General features: G+C 43.8%; 1 pseudogene; it reads right to left on the reverse strand.

Annotated features, from left to right (window-relative positions):
* Window positions 1-1,731: 1,731 nt before the first annotated feature.
* LOC119946746 overlaps window positions 1,732-25,042 on the reverse strand; it is a 93,145-nt pseudogene continuing 69,834 nt past the window's right edge.

Here is a 25,042-nt window from a genome sequence, read left to right on the forward strand (position 1 = left end):
TTTCTTGTGCATAGAGAACGTCTGTTACATTGTTATATGATACCCTCCCAATAATAATAATAATAATAATAATGGCATTTATTAAGTGCTTACTATGTGCAAAGCACTGTTCTAAGTGCTGGGGAGGTTACAAGGTGATCAGGTTGTCCCACGGGGGGCTCACAGTCTTCATCCCCATTTTACAGAATAGGTAACTGAGGCACAGAGAAGTTAAGTGACGTGCCCTAGGTCACACAGCTGACAATTGGTGGAGCCAGGATTTGAACCCACCACCTCTGACTCCAAAGCCTGTGCTCTTTCCACTGAGCCACGCTGCTTCCCAAGTGCTTAGTATAATGCTGAGCACACAGAATGTGCTCAATAAATACATTTGATTGATTGATCTTTGTGTACACCCACCAAACACTAAATGTGTGGAGTCATTTTAGCCAGTTCCCCTCCAGTCTTAGGCAGAATAAATTTGTTCTGAGAATACCATCACTACCCAAACCACAAAATTCACAACCACATATGCCAGTTTCACTAATGCAATAGCCTACTTGCCAGCCTACCTCTATCCCTCCAGTTTTCTCCCCTCTCTAATCCATAATTCACTTTGCTACCTGGAATAATAATAATGATAATAATAATAATAATAATAATAATAATAATAATAATAATAATAATAATAGCATTTATTAAGTGCATACTATGTGCAAAGCACTGTCCTAAGCACTGGGGAGGTTACAAGGTGATCAGGTTGTCCCGTGGGGGGCTCACAGTCTTAAACCCCATTTTACAGCTGAGGGAACTGAGGCCCAGAGAAGTTAAGTGACTTCCCCAAAGTCACACAGCTGACAAGTGGTGGAGCTGGGATTTGAACCCATGACTTCTGGCTCCAAAGCCCATGCTCTTTCCACTGAGCCATGCTGCTTCTCTGGATATCTTTCTAACATTAGAAAAACATTAACAAACTTCATGCATTTCCCTTCTCCTCAAAAACTTTCACTGGTTACCCATCCCTGCCTGTATCAAGCAGAAACGCTTGTCCACTGGATACAATGAATTAAATCAGCTCTCTCCCTTCTACCTATCTACTTTACCCATTTTTTCTTTAGATACAAGTAAATTGGGTTGGACACAGTCTCTGCCCCACCTGGGGCTCACAGTTTTAATTCCCATTTTACAGATAAGGAAACTGAAGCAAAGAGATGTGAAGTGACTTGCCCAAGATGGCCCAGCAGACAAGTGGTGGAGTCTGTGCTGTACTCCGAACTGATTGAAAGCTTCTTGAGCGATGAGATCTCCTACTAACTGTTGTACTTCTCAAGTGCTCGTTACACATTTATCCCACAGTAGATAAGACCCCTTGAGCTATATATTCCAGAGCAACCAACCTAAGATCTTGATGGACCTCAGCCAGAAGGTTGACAAAATCAAATTTCTTGCAAAAATAATTCTCTGGATGACAGTAAAGCTGGCTTCCAGGGACACACTATTATCAGGATTGGTTAACAGATTTCTTCCAAATTCTACATTTTCTGGAATAAGCTTCTTATCTGAAAATGCAATTTTTACAATTAATTAGTTCTAAAAGTAGGACCAAATATTTAATTTTGTGCAATAGGGAGTACATTTTCATTTTGCTCAGTATCTATGACCAAATTCCCTTGACTAATTAGTAGGAACTACAGGCTCAACATATTGGAACTTGTGTCTGTTTACAATATTTACAAGTATTGAGCTGCCTTCTATGGCAGTGCAGTGTTCCAGGAAAAGCAAACTTGAAAGGAACTTTTTGGAATTTGGTTCAGTATTTTGGGAAATTTTATTTTTAATTTTAGAGACAACCCACTTTTACATTGAGGTGTCATATTGCTACTGTATCCAGATAGCTCTGCAACTTTCGGATGGTCATCTCATCCAGAGAAAAAAGATCAAAGTAGAAAGTTGAGTTGGTCACATTAAAATGGCCAGTTTCTTCAATTAGATTAACAATCTGAAAAGACAAAGGAGGAGACATAAATAAAAGGATGCAAATCCATTAAGACAGCAAGTTTATGAGGAAATAGCTTTTGGTTGGAATTTCCATAAAACTGGGAGCTTTAAGATATGTGAGAGGTTGTTTGTTGGCTAGGGCTGTCTCTCCTTATTTGAAGGACACTGAGGGAATGAGGCTGAAGCATGCCAAAGACTGTTTTTGTAAGTGGGGAGAATTTGGAAATTGATCCTTTGAAGAGCTCCCTTGTCAAATTAATTTAAATTTAAATTTTAATTACTGAATTTCTAAATTTCATTTTGTTTCTGGAAATTTATTCCTATTTCCTATATCCCTGTCCTACTTCATTTACATGGTGAACACTTGGTGGGACAGGAATGCATCTTTATTATTAAATTTCTGTCTATCCTGTGCTTAGAACAGTGCTAGCACAGGGTAAATGCTTAATAAGTACAACAAAAGTAATGTACCCAAACAGCCCTGAATTCACACAAATGAAGTACTGTAACAGAACAAATGAAAAAAAAATGACATAAAGAATTGTCAAGTTTAATACTAATTCTGCAACAGTCAGAATGTGAACAGTGTTGGAAGTAAACTGGAATTGAGCTGGAACTCAGCTGCAGTAAAAGAAAAAGTCCTGGAATGGCCATTGGGTTGTGAAAATTGCTGCAGTCAAACATAATCTTTTAGCCTGCAGAACATCAATCTCAACACCAATCTTTTTTTCTAATGGTATTAATGAAGTGCTTACTATGTGCCAGGCATTGTACTAAGTGCAAGGGTAGATACAAGATAATAAAGTCGGACACAGTCTATTAGAATAGCAGCATGGCTTAGTGGTTAGAGCATGGGCCTGGGAATCAGAAAGCCTTGGGTTCTAATACTGGCTCAGCCACGTATCTGCTGTGTGACGTTGATCAAGTCCCAACTTCTCTGGGTTTCAGTCACCTCATCTGTAAAATGGGGGTTAAGACTACAAGCCCCAGGTGGGACAGGGACACTGTCCAACCCAATTTTCTTCTATCCACCCAGTTCTTAGAATAGTGCCTGGCACAGAGTAAGCGCTTAACAAATGCCGCAGTTATTACTACTGTTACTACACGGGACTCAAGGCTTTATAGTGAAAAGTAGAATTTTCTCCTTTAAAGGGAAATAACAAAATTTACAACGAATCACACTCATCTCTAATCCTCCATTTAACAAGCACCTTAAATAAATTAATGAATTTAAAAAGATCATTCACCTGCTGAAGTATGTTGTGTTCCCGAAGTGCCATCAATCTCTTCTGAAGTTCCACCAATCAATCAATCAATCAATCAATCGTATTTATTGAGCGCTTACTATGTGCAGAGCACTGTACTAAGCGCTTGGGAAGTACAAATTGGCAACACATAGAGACAGTCCCTACCCAACAGTGGGCTCACAGTCTAAAAGGGGGAGACAGAGAACAGAACCAAACATATCAACAAAATGAAATAAATGGGATAGAAATGTACAAGTAAGATAAATAAATAAATAAATAAATAAATAGAGTAATAAATATGTACAACCATATATACATATATACAGGTGCTGTGGGGAAGGGAAGGAGGTAAGATGGGGGGATGGAGAGGGGGACGAGGGGGAGAGGAAGGAAGGGGTTCAGTCTGGGAAGGCCTCCTGGAGGAGGTGAGCTTTCAGCAGGGCCTTGAAGGGAGGAAGACAGCTAGCTTGGCGGAGGGGCAGAGGGAGGGCATTCCAGGCCCGGCGGATGACGTGGGCCGGGGGTCGACGGCGGGAGAGGCGACAACGAGGTACAGTGAGGAGATTAGCGGCGGAGGAGCGGAGGTTGCGGGCTGGGCAGTAGAAGGAGAGAAGGGAGGTGAGGTAGGAGGGGGCAAGGTGATGGAGAGCCTTGAAGCCCAGGGTGAGGAGTTTCTGCCTGATGCGCAGATTGATTGGTAGCCACTGGAGATTTTTGAGGAGGGGAGTAATATGCCCAGAGCGTTTCTGGACAAAGATAATCCGGGCAGCAGCATGAAGTATGGATGTTCATACTTCATACACCAGTTCATTAGTGTAAGCCTGAGTAACTGATTAATGATTGTAAGATATGAAAAAAGATCTAATACAGTTTGCTTAATCCAAGCACTGTTTTTAAATGTGGTTAAATACATTTAGGAATAATTTTCATACTGTTGCCACATTTGTGGAGAGGGAAATTCTCTTGGTAATCTTTGTAGTCTTGGTAGATTGGTAGTCTTCCAATCATATTCATTTGCTTCTACAGAAATGCTCCCTTTCTACGGAAATGCTCTCTTTGTACTGAAACGCTCTTCTTTCTAGAGAAATGCTCTTTTTTCTACGGAAACACTCTGGGCATGTCACTCCCCTCCTCAAAAATCTCCAGTGGTTGCCTATCAAACTTCGAATCAAGCAAAAACTCCTCACTCTTGGCTTCAAGGCTCTGCATCACCTTGCCCCCTCCTACCTTATCTCCCTTCTCTCCTTCTACAGCCCAGCCCACGCACTCCGCTCCTCTGCCACTAAACTCCTCACTGGGCCTCGTTCTTGCCTGTCCCACCGTCGACCCCTGGCCCACGTCTTACCTCTGGCCTGGAATGCCCTTCCTCCGCCCATCAGCCAAATTGGCTGTCTTCCTCCCTTCAAAGCCCTAGCAAAGAGCTCATCTCCTCCAGGAGGCCTTCCCAGTCTGAGCCCACCCTTTCCCTCTGCTCCTCCTCCCATCACCCCATCACCCCAACTTCCTCCCCTGCCCTACCCTTTCCCCTCCCCACAGCACTTGTGTATATTTGTACATATTTATTACTCTATTTTATTAATGCTGTGTATATAGCTATAATTCTATTTATTCTGATGGTATTATCACCTGTCTACTTGTTTTTCTTTTATTGTCTGTCTCCCCCCTTCTAGACCGTTAGCCCAATGTTGGTTAGGGATTGTCTCTATAGGTTGCCGATTTGTACTTACCAAGCACTTAGTACAGTGCTCTGCACACAGTAAACACTCAATAAATATGACTGAATGAATGAGTTTGCTTCCTTTAACTGCCTGAGGTGCTTACTATTTTGGGAACCATTTAGCCCCATCCCATTATTTCCCAAAGTGAGATTTCCCAAAGAGACAGACTGAGGATTTACATTCTAAATGGTAGGAATAATGAGAAATATTCAGTTGGATAGAGCTGAAATAATCATTCAACCAAGGGTTTTTATTGAGTGCTGACTGTGTGCAAAGCACTGTACTAACAAGGTACTTGGGAGAGCTCAATACAAGAGACTCGGTGGCATAAATCCTACCCAGAAGGAGTTTACAATGTAGTCGGAGAGACAGACATTAAAATATATAATAATAATTATTGTTAAGCATTTACCATGTGCCAAGCATTGTTCTAAGTGCGGGGGGTCATACAAAGATAATCAGTTTGGACCCAGTCCCTCTCCCACACTCTTAATCACCATTTTACAGGCGAGGTAACTGTTAATCCCCATTTTACAGACAAGGTAACTGAGACCCAGAGAAGTTAAGTGACTTGCCCAAGGTCAAAAAGCAGAACCGGGATTAGAACTCCAGTCTTTCTGACTGCCAAGCCCATGCTCTATCCACTGAGCAAGGCTGCTTCTCACTAAGCCATGAATTTCAGACAGGGGAAGTGAACTGAGTATAGCATATGGACATAACTGCTGTGAGGCTGGAGATGCATCTTAAGGGTACAGACCCAAGATGCAGAGGGGAGGATGAATAGGGTGGGGAAATGAGGGGTCCATCAGAGAAGTCCTTTGGGAGATGTAATTTTATTCTGTCAGATAATAAAGGATAGAGGTCCAGGCCAGGGAAAGAAAATGGGGAAGAGATCAGAGGCAGGATAGAGAAGACTGACAGTCAAGGGTATCATACAATATATAAAGGACAACATAATCAGCAATAGTATAAAAATGTACTGATAGAATTCTTTTAGAATCAAATTCCAAACTTAAACAGAAACTATCTCCAGAGGACTGTCTGGACACAGTCAAAATGGTCAAGTTAAGGAAAGTTAAGAGACGACTAGAGTGAGGAGAGACAGGAGGTGGGGAGGCCAGAAAGGAAGATTATGCAGTTAATCAAACTGGGACATTACAAGTGCTTGGATTAGGGCAGTGAGTTCTGTTACAAGGTGAACTTAGAAACGTTGTGAAGGAACAACAGGCAGGATTACACCCTCCTTCTCCCTGGAACACCTCCCTTCACATTTTATTTTTTAGTTTTTGGTATTTTAATAGTTCTTGCTAAGCGCTTACTATGTGCCAGACACTGTACTAAGTGTTGGGGGTGGACACAGGATAATAAGAATGGCTCCTATCCCTGTCCTATATTGGACTCTCAGTTGAAGGAAAAACAGGAATGTTCAACTCCCATTTTAGATTTTAAGGGCTGGAGGAGTAGATTTGGGAATCATCAATGTAGCTGTACTTGTATGGTAGTTGAAGCCATGGCAGTGAATGAGTTCACCAAGGGAGTGGGAAGGGGACCAGAACTGAGACTTAAGGAATCCCCACAGTTAGATGGTGGGTGGTAGGAGAGGAGCCTGAGAAAGAGACTAAGAAGGAACTGACAGAGAGACAAGAGAAGAACCAGAAGAGAAGAGTGTCCTAGAAGACAAGATTGGATAATGTTTCCAGAAGTAGGGGGTGGTTAACAGCGGTTGAAGGCAGTTGAGAGGTTGAGAAGGATTATGACGTTGGGCAAAAAGGAAATCATTTATAACCACTGAGAGAGTGGTTTCAGTGGAATGAAGGGGGCACAAGCCAGACTGAAGGAGGTCAAGGAGAGAATTGGAGGAGTGGAAGAGGAGGCAGTGGATATAGACAACTTGCTCAAGATGTTTGGAAAGGATGGTAGGAAGGAAAGCAGTGGGAAAGAAGCCACTGAATAGTGAACAGGTGAAGATTACTTACTATCACTATTATGGTATTTGTTAAGCACTTGCTAGGTGCCAAGCACTGTTCTAAGCACTGGGTAGATAGAGGGTAATCAGGTTGCCCCATATGGGGGCTCACAGTTTTAATCCCCATTTTACAAATGAGGTAACTGAGGCACAGAGAAGTTAAATGACTTGCCCAAGGTCATACAGCAGACCTTGAGAGCCGAGATTAGAACCCATGTCCTCTGACTCCCAAACCCGTGCACTTTCCACTAAACAATGCTGCTTATGAAGATGGCAGTCAGGGAGGGAAGAAGGGAGGAGAAAGCACTTTGGTAAGGTGCAAAGGGATGGAGTTGGTGGCAAGGGAAATGGGATGGATTTTGAGAGAAGGCAGGCTTCAGAGCTCTCCATCACCTTGCCCCCTCCTGCTTCACCTCCCTTATCTCCTTCTACAGCCCAGCCCGCAACCTCTGCTTCTCTGCCGCTAACCTCCTCACTGTGCCTCATTCTCGCCTGTCCACCATCGACCCCTGGCCCATATCCTACCTCTGGCCTGGAATGCCCTCCCTCCTCACATCTGCCAAACTGGCTCTCTTCCCCTCTTCAAAGCCCTACTGAGAGTTCACCTCCTCCGGGAGGCCTTCCCAGAGTGGGCCCCCCTTTTTCTCTGCTCCTCCTCCCCTCCCCCATCACCCCTACTCCCTCCCTCTGCTCTACCCCTTTTCCCCGCTACAGCACTTGTGTATATTTGTACATATTTATTACTCTATTTTATTAATATGCATATTAATATAGATAGATAGATAGATAGATAGATAGACAGACAGACAGACAGACAGACAGACAGACAGACAGACAGACAGACAGACAGATAGACAGATAGATAGATAGATAAGATAGATAGATAGATAGATAGATAGATAGATAGATAGATAGATAGATAGATAGATAGATAGATAGATAGATAGATAGATAGATAGATAGATAGATAGATAGATAGATAGATAGATAGATAGATAGATAGATAGATAGATAGATAGATAGATAGATAGATAGATAGATAGATAGATAGATAGATAGATAGATAGATAGATAGATAGATAGATAGATAGATAGATAGATAGATAGATAGATATAGATAGATGGTACTGATGCCTGTCTACTTGTTTTCTTTTGATGTCTGTGTCCCCCTCCTAGACTGTGAGCCCGTTGTTGGGTAGGGATTGTCTCTATCTGTTGCCAAATTGTACTTTCCAAGCACTTAGTACAGTGCTCTGCACACAGTAAACACTCAATAAATATGATTGAATGAATTGAATGAATGAATGAATGAAATCTCCTCTTGAGATACTGCTGTTAAAAATGGGAGTGTTAAAGAATGAGTGTTTTGGAAGGCAAGGGAGGAACTGGAGATTAGCAAGGAAGCGAAGCAGCATGGCCTAGGAGATAGAGCATGGGACCGGGAGACCAAAGGACATGGGTTCTAGTCCCGGCTCTGCCACTTGTCCCCTGGGTGAACTTGGGCAAGTCACTTAATATCTCTGTGCCCCAATCCCCTCATCAGTAAAACGGGGATTAAGTTTGTGAGCCTCAGGTGGGACATGGACTGTGTCTAATGTGATTCAGTTGTATCTGTCCCAGTGTATAGAACAGTGCCTGGCATATAGTAAGAACTTAACAAATACCACCACCTCCCATGACACCCCACACCTCCCCCCCTCAAAACACACACACACTTCCCCCCCCCCCCCCCACTACTTAAAAGACTTTAGGAAGATCACATCTGGTCTTCTGGTGGGTTCAATTTCTCGATAAAATATGTGGCCAGGTTATTAAGTACAAGAGATGGGTGAGACAGGAGGGCAGGGGGTTTGAAGAGGAAGTTAAATATCTGAAACACCTGGTGAGGGGAATGGGCATGGTAGTCAATAAAGATGGAGCAATAATGTTGGGATAAGGAGAGGACAGAGTTACAACAGGTAAGGGGGTTTATCTGGATTTCCACCAAAAGCGCTCTATAGCTCATGCACAGGAGTGAAGGAGGCAGAGATAGGGGTGATCCAGGTCTATGGATTGGTGGTATGAGAACTGCAAAGGGATAGGGGAGCTAGTGAATTGAGTTCGGTAGAGAGGGTAGTGATGAGGGAATAAATTTGATTGTAGAGGGAAGTTTACACGATTCTCACAAGCAGTCTCTTTTATGGGTTCCTCCTCTGCCTCCCAGCCCCTTACTGTCGGAGTCCCTCAAGACTCAGTTCTGGCCCCCCTTTTCTTCTCCAGCTACACCCACTCCCTTGAAGAACTCATGCACTTCCATGACATCAACTACCATTTCTATATAAATCTACACCTCCAGCCTTATTCTCTCTCTCTCTCTCTCTCTCTCTTTCTCTCTCTCTCTCTCTCTTTACCTCCCTCCCTCCCTTCCCCTCCCTCCCTCCCCCATTCATTCATTCATTCATTCATTCATTCATTCATTCATTCACTCATTCATTCATTCATTCACTCATTCATTCATTCATTCATTCATTCATTCAATCACTTTTACTGACTGCTCACTATGTGCAGAGCACTGTACTAAGTGCTTGGAAAGTTCAATACAGCAGTAAAAAGAGACAATCCCTGCCCACATTTCGTTTACAGTCTAGACGGAGGGAGACAGACATCAAAACAAGTACCCAGGCATCAATATAAGTAAATAGAATTATAGATATATAACTATATAAATAAGTGCTATGGGGCGGAGGGGAAAGCAAAGGGAGCGGGTTGCAGGAAATCTGAGGAGGCCTTTTGGAGGAGGTGCACCTTCAGTAGGGCTCTAAAGAGGGGAAGAGTGATTGTTTGGTGGATTTGAGGAGAGAGGGCATTCCAGGCCAGAGATAGGACATGCGTCAGAGGTCGGCAGCAAGACAGGTGAGATTGAGGCACAGTGAAAAAGTTAGCACCAGAGGAGTGAAGTGTGCAAACTCGGATGTAGAAGGAGAGAAGGGAGGTGAGGTAAGAAGGGGCAAGCTGATGGAGAGCTCTATCTCTCTCCTTCTCCTCTCTGCAGTCTCTCATTTCCTACTGCCTTCAAGATATCTCTACTTGTATGTCCTCCAGTCACCTCAGATTTAACATGTCAAAAACAGAAATCCTATCTTCCCACACAAACTCTGTCTTGAGTTTCCCATCACTGTAGATGGTAATGCCATCCTTCCTTTCACAAGCCTGAAACCTTGGTTTTATCCTTGACTTCTGTTTCTCATTCAACTCGCTTAATCAGTCTGCCACTAGATCTTGTTGGTTCAACATTCAAAACATTCACAACTGCCCCTCCTCGGTCCTTCACCATTCTGGCCCCCTCTTCAACTTTACTATCCTTCCCAGCAGTATTTCCAGAGGAGATCTGCTGCCTCCTCTCAATGCCATGCCCTTCACACGCAGCTCTCTTCCTCCCTCCAAAGCCCTACTGAGAGCTCTCCTCTTCCAGGAGGCCTTCCTAGACTGAGTTCCCCCTTATTCCTCTGCTCCTCCTCCCCTTCCCATTGCCCCCCACTCCCTCCCTCTGCCCTATATTTGTACATATTTATTATTCTATTTTATTAATGATGTATATATATATAGCTATAATTCTGTTTATCTATTTTTATGATATTGACACCTGTCTACTTGTCCTGCTTTGTTATCTGTCTGTCTCCCCTTTCTAGACTGTGAGCCCATTGGTGGGTAGGGACTGTCTCTATCTGTTGCTGACTTGTACTTTCCAAACCCTTAGTACAGTGCTCTGCTCACAGTAAGTGCTCAATAAATATGATTGAATGAATGAATGAATGAATGAATGTCAGGCTCCATTCCTTCGCACCTTATACTCTCGCCCCCTCTCTCCTTCCCTTCCTCCCTAACAACCATCTTCAACCGTTCACTCTCCAATGGCTTCTTCCCCTCTGCCTTCAAACAAGCACACATCTCCCCTATTCTAAAACTCCTTCCCTTGACCCCAGTTATTACCCCCTCTCCCTCCTACCATACCTCTCCAAACTCCTTGAGTGAGTCGTCTACACTTGCTGTCTCAAATTCCTCTCCTCCAATTCTCTCCTGGACCTCATCCAATCTGGCTGTGTTCCCTGCATTCCATAGAAACTGCCCTTTCAAAGGTTACCAATGATCTCCTTCTTGCCAAATCCAACAGATTCTACTCCATCCTAATCCTCTTCAACCTCTCGGCTGCCTTCTGCACTGTGACCACCCCCTTCTCCTGGAAAGCCAATGCTTTCAACCTTGGCTACACTGACTGTCCTCTCCTGGTTGTCCTATCTCTCTGACTGTTCATTCTCAGTCTCCTTCATGGGCTTCTTCTCTGCCTCCCACCCTCTAATTGTGGGGGTCCCTCGAGGTTCAGTTCTCTGCCTCTTTCTATTCTCCATCTACACTCTTTCCCTTGGAGAATTCAATTGCTCTCATGGCTTCAACTACCGTCACTATGCAGGTGTTACTCAAACCTACATCTTCCCACTGATCTCTCTCACTCTCTCCAGGCTCGCATCTCCTCCTTCCTTCAAGACATCTTTACTTGGATGTCCTCCTGTCACCTCAAACTTAACATGTTCAAAATACAGAGCCTTATCTTCCCACCCAAACCCTGTCCTCTCCTTGACTTTCCTATCGCTTTAGATAGTACCACTATCCATCCTGTCTCACAAGCCCGTAACCCTGGCATTACCTTTGACTACTCTCTCTCATTCTACCCTCATATTCAATCCGTCACAAAATCCTCTCGGTCCCACCTGCACAATATCGCTAAAATCTGCCCTTTCCTCTCCATCCGAACTGCAACCATGTTACTATAATCACTCAAGCTATTTCCCCTGGATTACTGCATCAGCCTCCTTGCTGACCTTGCTGATTGATTGAATGAATGAATGAATGAATGGATGGATGGATGAATGAATGAATGAATGAATGATCTCCCAACTTCCTGCCTCTCCCCACTCCAGTCCATACTTCATTCTGCTGCCTGGATCATCTTTCTACAGAAATGTTCAGGACATGTCACCCCACTCTTCAGAAATCTGCAGTGGTTGCCTTTCCACTTCCGTATAAAACAAAAACTCCTCATCGTTGGCTTGAAAGAACTCCATCTCCTTGCCCCCTCCTACCTCTACTCACTTCTACAACCCAGCCTGCATATTTCACTCCTCTGGGTGCTAACCTTCTCACTGTGCCTCAATCTTATCTGTCTCACTGCTGACCCCTGGCCCACCTCCTGCCTGGAATGCCCACTCTCCTCAATCCAATAGACAATTACTCTACCCGACTTCAAAGCCTTACTGAAGGCATATCTCCTCCAAGAGGCCTTCCCTCACTAAGTCCCACTTCTTCTCATCTCCCACTCCCATCTATATCCCAATGATTCATTTTCTTAGCTCTTCTCCCCCACTTCCCAGCCCCATAGCACTTGAGTATATATCTGAAATTTTATTCATTTGTATCGATGTCTGTTTATTTGTACTGACATCTGTCTCCCACACTCTAGAATGTGAGCTAGTCATGTGTCAGGGACTGTCACTGTTTATTGTTGTATTGTACCTTCCCAAGCCCTTAATAAATACAAATGAGTGAATGAACGAATGAATTAATAAACATGCCTAAAATCTGCCCTTTCCTTTCCAACCATACAACTACACATTAATTCAAGCACTTTTCCCTCAATTATTGTTTCAGTCTCCTTGCTGACCTCGCTTCCTACCCTTTCCCCAGACTTCAGTCCATTCTTCACTCTGCTGCCTGATTCATTATTCCACAAAAATGTTCAATCCAGGTCCCCACTCCTCAAGAGTCTCCAGTGGATGCCAATCCGCCTCTGCCTTGAACAGACACTCCTTATCATTGCCTTTAAAATACTCAATTACCTTGCCGTCTTCTACCTCACCTTGCTGCTCTCCTAATACTACAACCCAGTAGTAGTAGTACTACTCCTCCTCACACTCACACTTCACTCCTCTAATGGTAACTTAGTCCCTGTACCTCAATCTCATCTAACTCACTGATAATCTCTTGCCCATGTTCTCCCTCTGGCCTGGAACACCTTCCCTCCTCAAATCCAACAAACTAATGACTCTCTCTTTAAAGCCTTATTGAAGGCACATCTCCTCCAAGAAGCTTTCGCTAGCTAAGCCCTTATTTCCTCTTCTCCTGCTCCCTTCTGCATCACCCTGATTTATTCCCTTTATTCACTGCCGCTGACTAGCCCCAGAGCATTTATCTATTTATCTGTAATTTTCTGTTTTATATTAACATCTGTCTACTCTAGACTGCAAGCTCGTTATGAGCATTTCCTTCCTTCATTCATTCAATCATATTTATTGAGCACTTACTGTGTGTAGAGCACTCTTCTAAGCACTCGGGAAGTGCAGGTCGGCAACATACAGAGACAGTCCCTGCCCAGCAGTGGGCTCACAGTCTAGAAGGGGGAGACAGACAACAAGAAAAAACATGTAGACAGGTGTCAAATCCGTCAGAATAAATAGAATTACAGCTATGTGCACATCATTAATAAAATAGAGTAGTAAATATGTGCATGTAAAATAAATAGAGTAATAAATGTGTACAAGTGCAGTGGGGAGGCGAAGGAGGTAGGGTAGGGGGGCGATGGAGAGGAGGAGAGGAAAAAGGGGGCTCAGTCTGGGAAGGCCCCCTGGAGGAAGCGAGCTCTCAGTAGGGCTTTGAAGGGAGGAAGAAAACTAGTTTGGTGGATGTGAGGAGGGAAGGCATTTCAGTTCAGGGGAAGGACGTGGGCCAGGGGTTGACGGCGGGACAGGCGAGAACAAGGCCATGTGAGGAGGTTAGCAGCAGAACAGTGGAGTGTGTGGGCTGGGCTGGAGAAGGAGAGAAGGGAGGTGAGGTAGGAGGGCACGAGGTGATGGAGAGCCTTGAAGCCAAGAGTGAGGAGTTTTTGCTCAAGATCACTTGAGCATGCAATGTATCTACCAACTCTGCCATTCATTCATTCATTCAACTGTATTTATTGAGCGCTTACTATGTGCAGAGTACTGTACTAAGCGCTTGGGAAGTACAAGTTGGTGACATATAGAGACGGTCCCTACCCAACCATGGGCTCACAATCTAGAAGGGGGAGACAGACAACAAAACAAAGCATGAGAACAGATGTCAAATCGTCAGAATAAATAGAATTAAAGCTCAATGCACATCATTAACAAAATATATAGAATAGTAAATCTGTACAAGTAAAATACATAGAGTAAATAGAGTAATAAATCTGTACATACATATAAACAGGTGCTGTGGGGAGGGGAAGGAGGTAGGGCGGAGGGATGGGGAGGAGGAGAGGAAAAAGGGGGCTCAGTCTGGGATTTAATACTCTCATTCATTCATTCATTCAATCATATTTATTGATTGCTTACTGTGTGCAGACCACTGTACTAAGCGCTTGGGAAGTACAAGCTGGCAACATACAGAGATGGTCCCTACCCAACAGCGGGCTCAGTACTCTCCCAAGCGCTTAGTACAGTGTTCTGCATAGAGTAAGCAGTGAATAAATATGGTTAACTGATTGATGGTACTAAACATTCTTTGTGTTAAGGTTAGAAGAAAGGGCTACAAGGACGAGATGGTAAAGGGTGTACGGGGTGGAGGTGGAATGTTTGAAAGCAGTGCTGTAGCTTGAGTAGGTAAGCTCTTTCCCCTTTGCTGATGACATGGTGAGGGGGAAGGTTGGAGAAGGTGAGAGAATGGTAGGGGCGACTGTAATCTGGGGTCAGCCAGTCTCATAAATTCCCAATGATGTAGTAGCTTTCTCTTCAACAGCACAAACCTAAAGCCAACCCTCCTCACCTTGTCATATGTTCCATTCTTTCAGATTTTTTCAGGTATACTGCATGGTTCTGGACTCTTCCTCTTAAATCCCTGGAAGAATTACAGAACACTTTGTTTATGACAAGAATAAAACCGATATAGAGGCGAGAAGCAGCGTGGCTCGGTGGAAAAAGCCCAGGCTTTGGAATCAGAGGTCATGGGTTCAAATCCTTGCTCTGCCAACTGTCAGCTGTGTGACTTTGGGCAAGTCACTTAACTTCTAAGTGCTTTGCACACAGTAAGCACTTAACAAATGCCATCGTTATTATTCTGGGTGCCTCAGTTACCTCATCTGTAAAATGGGGATTTAAACTGTGAACCCCCCTGTGGGACAACCTGATCACCTTGTAACCTCCCCAGTGCTTAGAACAGTGCTTTGCACATAGTAAGCCCTTAACAAATACCATTATTATTATTATTATTATGGTGGGGTGGGGGAACATGCCTCAAATTTCTGTTACTGGGAAGCAGCATAGCTTAGAGGAAAGAGCATGGGCCTAGGAATCAGAGGACCTGAATTCCAATCCCAGTTCTGTCACTTGCCTGTTGTGTGATCTTTGGCACTTCTCTGTGTCCTAGTTTCCTCATCTGTAAAACAGGGATTAACTGCCTATTAATCTTCTCCTTAAATTGTGAGCCAAAGAAATTCAATTGTTGTGTCATATGGGTGACACTGGAACTATGTTTGACCTGATTATCTTGTATCTACAGTCAGTCAGTCAATTGTATCTACTGAGTGTTTATTGTATGCAGAGCACTGGGCTAAGCACTTGGGAGAGTACAATATAACAAACATATTCCCTACTCACAATGAGCTTACAGTCTAGATGGGAATCCAGACATTAATATAAGTGAATAAAATTACACATATGTACAGATGTGCTGTGGGGCTGGGATGGGGGGATGAATAAAGGGAGCAAGTCAAGGCAATGTGGAACAGAGCAGGAAAAAACAAAAGTTGGGCTTAGTGAGGGAAAACCTTCTGGAGGAGATTTGCCTTCAATAAGCTTCAGAAGAACGGGAGAATAACTGTCTACAAGAAAACTCAGTATAGGGCTTGACACCTAGGAAGTGCTTAACAAATACCGCAAAGACCACAAGTGATTAGTACAGTGCTTTGCACACAGTAAATGCTCAATAAATACCACTGAATGAATGAATGAATGAACCACAATTATAATTCTTATTGTTAATATACTCCTGCACTCTTTTGCTACCTTAAACTACAAAACCATTTATGAAGGTTTTTCTATGCAAAGAAGAAGTGATTTTATTGGTAACACAGTCAGCAAATACTTTGCTAGCAGGAAGCAGTTTAGCAGTGGGAATGTCTTCTTGATCTGGCAGACAAACACCTAAACTATTTTCACTGTCACTGAAACTTAACCTGAAAGGCAAAGATACAGCATTAGTGCCCGATAACTAGAGTCATGACCTTTTCTGGTATGGGGTGCTTTTTTTCATGTCAAATTTGAGGTATCCAGTTGTGGGTAACCACTGAGAAAATGTTTCACAAACTTGCACCCTTTTTTGTGGAAATACAGAATTGCAGATTTTCTGCTTCTTGCTATTTTAATTCATTCATTCATTCACTCAATCGTATTTATTGAGTGCTTACTGTGTGCAGAGCACTGTACTAAGCGCTTGGGAAACACAAGTCGGCAACAGATAGAGACGGTCCCTACCCAGCAATAGGCTCACAGGCTAGAAGGGGGAGACAGACAACAAAACAAAACGTAGACATCTGACTGCAGAATCGAGAATAGGGAATGCAAGAGTGTGAATGGCTCAGTGAAAAGCCCCTTCACTACTACATAATCAATCAATCAATTAATGAAATTTAATGAGCACAAATTGTGTGTACAGTCCCACACTAACTACTTAGGAGAATACAATATCACTAATCTCAAGGAGTTTATAATCTACAGGGGTGAATATATTTAAATAAATTACAGATAGGGCAGCAAAGTAGACTGGGCTGTGGGGAGGGGTGGATACTGAAGTACCTAGAAGGTACAGACCCAAGTGCAGAGGTAATGCCAAAGGGAGGGCAAATAGGGTGAGGAAATAAGTATCATACTCTCCCAAGTACTTTGTACTGTGCTCTGCATACAGTAGCTCTCAATAAATACCATTGATGATAATGATGATGATGATGATGATGATGATGATGATGATGATGATGATGTTGATGATGAAGACCTCTTGGAAGAGAAACAATTTTAGCAGGATTTGAAGAAGGGGAGAGTGGTGGACTGTCTGATGTGAAGGGGGTGGGAGCTTCAGGTCCAAGGAGGGATATGGGCAAGGGGCTGGGGGCAGCATAAACAAAATCAAAGTACAAAGAGCAAGCTGGTTTTAGAGGAGTAAAGGGTGTGGGCTGGGTTGTCGTGGAACATACATAAGGTAAAATAGGGGGGCAAGCTGACTGACTGTCTTAAAGCCAATGGTAAGTTTCTACCATTAGAGAAGTAGTGTGTCTCAGTGGAAAGAGCACGGGCTTGGGAGTCAGAGGTCATGGGTTCTAATCCGGGCTCCGCCGCTTGTCAGCTGTGGGCAACTCACTTAACTTCTCTGAGCCTCAGTTACCTCCTCTGTAAAATGGGAATTTAGACTGTGAGCCCCACGTGCAACAACCTGATCACCGTGTTACCACCTCCCAGTGCATAGAACAGTACTTCGCAAATAGTAAGTGCTTAACAAATGCCATTATTATTATTATTATTATTATTAGTAGTAGTAGTAGTAGTAGTTGTAGTGGTGGTAGTAGTAGTAGTATTACCACCTGATGCAGAAATAGGTCAGCAACCACTGGAGGTTTTTAGGGAGTGATGCTATAAGTATTACCACAGTGGTCCCAGCATTTGTCATATTCTGCCTCAATCATTCTATCTCCTTCTTCACTGACTTCCCTACCTCTAGCCTTTTTCCTCTCTAGTCCATAATTTACTCAACTGGTACAATATATTTTTTCCAAAATACTGTTCTACAAACATCTCCCCATTCCTCAAAAATCTCCAAAAGTTGCTCAACTACAGTTGCATCAACAGAAATTCATTACCATTGGTTCTGTGGCCTTCAATCAGCTCTGTTCTTCACAGTAAACCTCTCTTCTGTCCCACTACAGCCCATACTTCACTCTAACACCAACCTACTCTACTCTGCCTTGCTCTTGGCTCTCTTGTCATTGATACCTTGCCCTGGCCTTTGGAACTCCCTCTGTTTTCATATTCACCAAACCACCTCATTACTCATTTTCAAGGCCCTACTGTAAATGCATTTATCCCAGAAAGCCTTCCCTGACTAATCTCTCACTTGCCTACTCTACTCTCCTTCCCTTCTGCATCACTTATGTATTTGGGTCCATGTCAATTAAGCACTTAGATTTTCTCTCCTTGACTCAGCCACAATGCCCTTGAGTACATACCCTTACGCTCTGCTGTTTCTCCTATCTGGGATTTATTTTAAAGGCTGATTCTCAAATAACTGGTAACCTCTTTGAAAGCAGGGGTCATGTCTAGCAACTCTCTTGCATTGTACTCTCACAAGTGCTTGGTACAATGCTACACACCTTATAAGCATTAATAAATAGCATTGATTGACTGACAATACATTCAGATATATATGAGTATATCCTCAAGGTTCATCAATCATCATCAGTGGTAATTACTGAATACTTAAAATGTGAAGAGTACTGAACTTAGTGCTTAGGAGGGTACAGTACAACAGAATTGGTAAACAACCTAGGAAGAGTGTTTGAGAGTCAGAGAAAAATGGACTAAACTGTTTGTAAAAAAAGATCTGTGGAGCAGGACTGTAGTATGAGAGCAGTGATGTGAGGTCGGAGGGGGCAAGGTAATTGAGTGCTTTAAAGCCAATGGTAAGAAGTTTCTGTTTGATTTGGAGGTGAATGGACAACCACTGGAGGTCCCTGAGGAGTGGGGAAAAGTGGACTACACATTTTTGTAGAAAAATGATTCGGGTATCAGATTGAAGTATGGACTGGAATGCAGAGAGACAGGAGGCACAGAAGTCAGCAAGAAGGATGATTCAGTAATCAAATAATTGCTTGGAATTAAGTGGTAGCAGTTTGGATGGGGAAGAAAGTGTGGATTTTAACAGTAGTGTGAAAGTAGACCAGATCGGATTTTTGATAGATTGAATATATGGGTTGAGTTAGAGAGATGAGTTGAGAACAATGCCATGGTTATATTTTGTTGGGGAAGATAGTGGTACTGACCTGGGAGTCCGAAGAATTTAGGTGCTAATCCTGGCTCCACCACGTGTCTGCTGTGTGATCCTGGGCAAATCACTTCACTTCTCTGGGACTCAGTTACCTCATCTGTAAAATGGGGGGATTAAGAAGGTGTGCTCCATATAGGACAGGGACTGCATCCAACCTGATGAACTTGTATCTACCCAGTGCTTTGAAGAGTGCTTGGCACATAGTGAGTGCTTAACAAGCACATTAATTAATTAATTAATTACAGTGAAGGGAAAGACAAAGGGAGGACAGGGTTTGGGTGGGAAAATAAGGAGTTCTGTTTTGGACATGCTAAATTTGAGTATCAGCAGGACACTCAAGTAGATCCTGAAGGAAGAATGATATGTGAGATTGCAGGGAAGGAAAGAGGTCAGGACTAGAAATTATTTGGGAATCATCAACATGGAGATGGTAGTTGAAACCATAGGAATCAGCCATAGGAAGTTGTAGGAAGTTGAGAGCTGATTTGAGTGCCTTAATAATAATAGGAATGATGGTAATTGTTAAGCGCTTACTATGTACTGAGCACTGTTCTAAGCACTGAGGTAGGTACAAGGTATTCAGGTTGTCCCACGTGGGGCTCACAGTCCTAATCCCCATTTTACAGATGAGGTAAGTGAGGCAAAAAGAAGTGAAGTGACTTGCCCAAGGACATCCAGCTGACATTCAAACCCACGACCTCTGACTCCCAAGCCTGTGCTCTTTCCACTAAGCCACGCTGCTCTTCAAGTCCCTTAAGACCAATGGTGAGGTGTTTCTGTTTGATACTCTCATATCTCCTCTGGTTTCCTTAATAAACCTCCATGCCTACCCAGGGGAAGAAGGGTCCCTGCCTTGAAAACTTTCCTTTCTACTACACTGAATTCCCTTGCCAAGTCTCCCTCTGACATTGTTTCACTACCAAATTCCAGCAGTGATTCACTCATAGAATACTTTGTAAAGTCCTGCACTCAAGTGGTTGAATACTGTTGGCAAAAATCCAGACACAGTGCTGTCCTCTGTCACTTCAATCAATTACTCAAGGATGTTTACTGATTGCTTCAATAGGTATTTATTATTATTCTTACATTATTATTAGGTATTATTATTATTACTTCCATCACCAAAACCTGCCGGTCTCACCTCCACAACATTGCCAAGATTCGCCCTTTCCTCTCCATCCAAACCGCTACCTTGGTGGTTCAATCCCTCATCCTATCCCGACTGCATTACTTCATCAGCCTCTTCTCTCATCTCCCATCCTCCTGTCTCTCCCCAGTTCAGTCTATATTTCACTCTGCTGCCTGGATGATCTTTGTACAGAAACACTTTGGGCATGTCACCCACTCCTCAAAAATCTCTAGTGGTTGCCTGTCAACCTACAAGCTCTCCTACGTCCTCTCAAGTGCTACTCCAGCCACCTGTGCTTCTGACCCCATTCCCTCTCATCTCATAAAATCTCTCGCTCCGTCCCTTCTCCCCTTCTTATCTTCCTCAACCGCTCACTCTCCACTGGTTCTTTCCCCTCTGCCTTCAAACATGCCCATGTCTCTGCCATCCTAAAAATACTCTCTCTTGACCCCACCTCACCTTCTAGTTATCGTCCCATCTCCCTCCTACCATTCCTTTCCAAACTCCTTGAACGAGGCATCTACACATGCTGCCTCGAATTTCTCAACACCAACTCTCTCCTCGACCCCCTCCAGTCTGGCTTCCGTCCCCTACATTCCACGGAAACTGCCCTCTCAAAGGTCACCAATGACCTCCTGCTTGCCAAATCCAACGGCTCATACTCTATTCTAATCCTCCTCGACCTCTCAGCTGCCTTCCACACAGTGGACCATCCCCTTCTCCTCAACACGCTATCCAACCTTGGCTTCACAGACTCCATCCTCTCCTGGTTCTCCTCATCGATCTGGTCATTCATTCTCAGCCTCTCTTGTGGGCTCCTCCTCCCCCTCCCATCCCCTTACTGTGGGGGCCCCTCAAGGTTCAGTTCTTGGTCCCCTTCTGTTCTCGATCTACACTCACTCCCTCGGTGACCTCATTTGCTCCCACGGCTTCAGCTATCATCTCTACACTGAAGACACCCAAATCTACATCTCTGCCACTGCTCTCTTCCCCTCCCTCCAGGTTTGCATCTCCTCTTGCCTTCAGGACATCTCTGTCTGGATGTCTGCCCGCCACCTAAAACTCAACATATCCAAGATTGAATTCTTTGTCTTCCCTCCCAAACCCTGCCCTCTCCCTGACTTTCCCATCTCTGTTGATGGCACTACCATCCTTCCCGTCTCACAAGTCCACAACCTTGGTGTCATCCTCGACTCCTCTCTCTTGTTCACCCCTCACATCCAAGCCATCACCAAAACCTGCCGGTCTCAGCTCCGCAACATTGCCAATATCCGCCCTTTTCCTCTCCATCCAAACCGCTACCCTGCTCATCATCATCATCATCAATCGTATTTATTGAGCGCTTACTATGTGCAGAGCACTGTACTAAGCGCTTGGGAAGTACAAATTGGCAACATATAGAGACAGTCCCTACCCAACAGTGGGCTCACAGTCTAAAAGGGGGAGACAGAGAACAAAACCAAACATACTAACAAAATAAAATAAATAGGATAGATATGTACAAGTAAAATAAATAAATAAATAAATAGAGTAATAACTATGTACAACCATATATACATATACACATATACATATACATACATACATGTTCGTTCAAGCCCTCATCCTGTCCCGTCTGGACTACTGCATCAGCCTCCTCTCCGATCTCCCATCCTCTTGTCTCTCCCCATTTCAATCCATACTTCACGCCGCTGCCTGGATTGTCTTTGTCCAGAAATGCTCTGGGCATGTTACTCCCCTCCTCAAAAATCTCCAGTGGCTACCGATCAACCTACATATCAGGCAGAAACTCCTCACCCTCGGCTTCAAGGCTCTCCATCACCTCGCCCCCTCCTACCTCACCTCCCTTCTCTCCTTCTACAGCCCAGCTGGCACCCGCCACTCCTCTGCTGCTAACCTCCTCACTGTGCCTCGTTCTCGCCTGTCCCACCATCGAACCCCGACCCACGTCATACCACTGGCCTGGAATGCCCTCCCTCACCACATCTGCCAGGCTAGCTCTCTTTCTCCCTTCAAGGCCCTACTGAGAGCTCACCTCCTCCAGGAGGCCTTCTGAGACTGAGCCTCCTCCTTCCTCTCCCCCTCCTCTCCCTCTCCATCTCCCACGCCTTACCTCCTTCCCTTCCCCACAGCACCTGTATATATGAATATTTGTTTGTACATATTTATTACTCTATTTATTTATTGAACTTGTACATATCTATTCTATTTATTTTATTTTGTTAATATGTTTGGTTTTGTTCTCTGTCTCCCCCTTCTAGACTGTGAACCCACTGTTGGATAGGGACCATCTCTGTATGTTGCCAACTTGTACTTCCCAAGCGCTTAGTACAGTGCTCTGCACACAGTAAGTGCTCAATGCATACGATTGATTGATTGATTGATTGAATCAAGCAAAAACTCCTTACTCTCAGCTTCAAGGCTCTCCATCACCTTGCCCCTTCCTACCTCACCTCTCTTCTCTCCTTCTACATCCCAGCCATGGCCCACAACCTTCCACTGGCCTGGAATGCCCTCCGTCCACACATCTGCCAAACTAGCTCTCTTCCTCCCTTCAAAGCCCTACTGAGAGCTCACCTCCTCCAGGAGGCCTTCCCAGACTGAGTCCCTTTTTTCCTCTCCTCATCCTCTACCCATCGCCCCCTGCCCTACCTCTTTCCCCTCCCCACAGCACTTGTATATATTTATTACTCTATTTATTTTACTTGTACATATTTACTACTCTATTTATTCTATTAATGATGTGCATATAGCTATAATTCTATTTATCCTGATGGTTTTGACACCTGTGTACTTGTTTTGTTTTGTTGTCTGTCTCCCCCATCTAGATTGTGATCCCGTTGTTGGGTAGGGACCGTCTCTACATGTTGCTGACTTGTACTTCCCAGTGTGCTCTGCACACAGTAAGCGCTCAATAAATACGATTGAATGAATGAATGAATTTAATGTACTGCATTAAATGCATTTAATGTTCTAATGTAATGCAGAACGGTGAACTAAGGAATTCAAATTTACCACCTCTTGCTAAAGTTTTGTTTTTTGAAAACCTCAATGATAGTACAGCTCTTAACTGACTCCCTTAATTTTTGATCCTAATGACTATTTCAGGTAAGAGACTTTGTCTTGAAAGCCATCTCAGAAAGAGGAGAATAGGGGAGTAGGAATAGGTAGATATTGAGCAGGCAAGGGGGATCCTTTTAGGGAGTCCCTATCTATAGGAGTGGACATTCCCTGGCAGAACTCATTTGTTCCCATGGGTTCAATTGCCACCTCTATGCAGAAGATTCCCAAATCTACATCATCAGCTCTGATCTCTCTCCATCTCTGCACTCTCACATTTCCTCCTGCTTTCATGACATCTCTACTTGAATGTACTGCCGACATGTCAAAAACAGAACTCCTTATCTTCCCATTCAAAACCTGTCCTCCCTTGATTGTCCCATCACTGAAGACAGCACCTTCATCCTTTCCATCTCACAAACCCATAACTTTGGGGTTATCCTTGACTCATCTCTTTCATTCAAACCACATATTCAATCTATTAGTAAAGCCTGTTGGTTCAATCTTCTTATCATGGCTCGAATCTACCCTATCCTCTCCATACAAACTAACACCACATTAATCCAAGCACTTATCCTATCCTGCCTGGATTACTCCATTACCTTTCTTGTTAACCTCCCTCCCTCCTGTCTCTTCCCACTCCAGTCCACACTTCACCCTGCTGTCCGGATCGCTTTTCTCCAAAAAATGCAGACCATGTTTCTTTACTCCTCAAAAACCTCTGAATCAAACAGAACCTCTTCCCCATTGGCTTTAAAGCAGTCAATCACTTTTCCCCCTCCTACCTCACCTTGTTACTCTTCTACTACGACCCAGCCCACATTCTTCACTTCTCGAACACTTTCTTCCCGTACCTTGATAAATTCTATCTCACCGTTGACTTCTTGCCTACATCCTGCCTCTGGCCTGGAATGCTCTCCCTCCTCATAGCCGGCAGATGATGACTCTCCCCACTCCTTCAGAGCCTCATTGAAGGCACACCTCCTCCATAAAGGTCTTCTCTGACTAAGCTCACTTTTCCTCTTCTTCAACTCCCTTCTGCATTGCCCTGACTTGCTCCCTTTATTTAACCCCCATGCCAGCCCCACAACACTTATTTACATATCTGTAATTTACTATTTATATTAATGCCTGTCTCCCCCTCTAGACTGTAAGCTCATTGTGGGCAGGGAATGTTTGTGTTATATTGTTATACTGTACTCTCCCAAGCTTTTAGCACAGTGGTCTGCACATAGTAAGAGCTCAATAAATACAACTGATTGTCTGGCTGACAGATTGACTCTCCCCACCTTCAAAGCCTTAGTGAAGGTATATATCCTCCAAGAGACCTGCCCTGCCTAAGCCCTCATTTCTTCTTCTTCCACTCTATTGTGAGATGTCCTGATTTGCTCCCTTTATTCACTCCTCCCTCAGCCTCACAGTATTTATTCATTCTTTCAATCATATTCATTGAGCACTTAGTTTGTGCAAGCACTGTACTAAGTGCTTTGGAAGTACAAATCGGCAACATATAGAGACGGTCCCTACCCAACAACGGGCTCACGGTTTAGAAGGGGGAGACAGACAACAAAACAAAACAAAATCTATGTAACCATAATTTATTTCTTCATATTAATGATGATGATTGTATCTGTTAAGAACTTACTATGTGTCAAGCACTGTTCTAAGCCCTGTGGTAGATACAAGGTAATCAAGTTGACCCATGTGGGGCTCACAATCTTAGGCCCAATTTTACAGATGAGGTAACTGAGGCACAGAGAAGTTAAGAAACTTGCCCAAAGTCACACAGCTGACAAGCAGCAGAGTCGGACTTTGAACCCACAATCTCTGACTCCCAAGCCCGTGCTGTTTCCATTAAGCCATGTTA

Source organism: Tachyglossus aculeatus, chromosome Y3, assembly GCF_015852505.1.
Source record: "Tachyglossus aculeatus isolate mTacAcu1 chromosome Y3, mTacAcu1.pri, whole genome shotgun sequence".
Classification (NCBI taxonomy): Eukaryota; Metazoa; Chordata; class Mammalia; order Monotremata; family Tachyglossidae; genus Tachyglossus; species Tachyglossus aculeatus.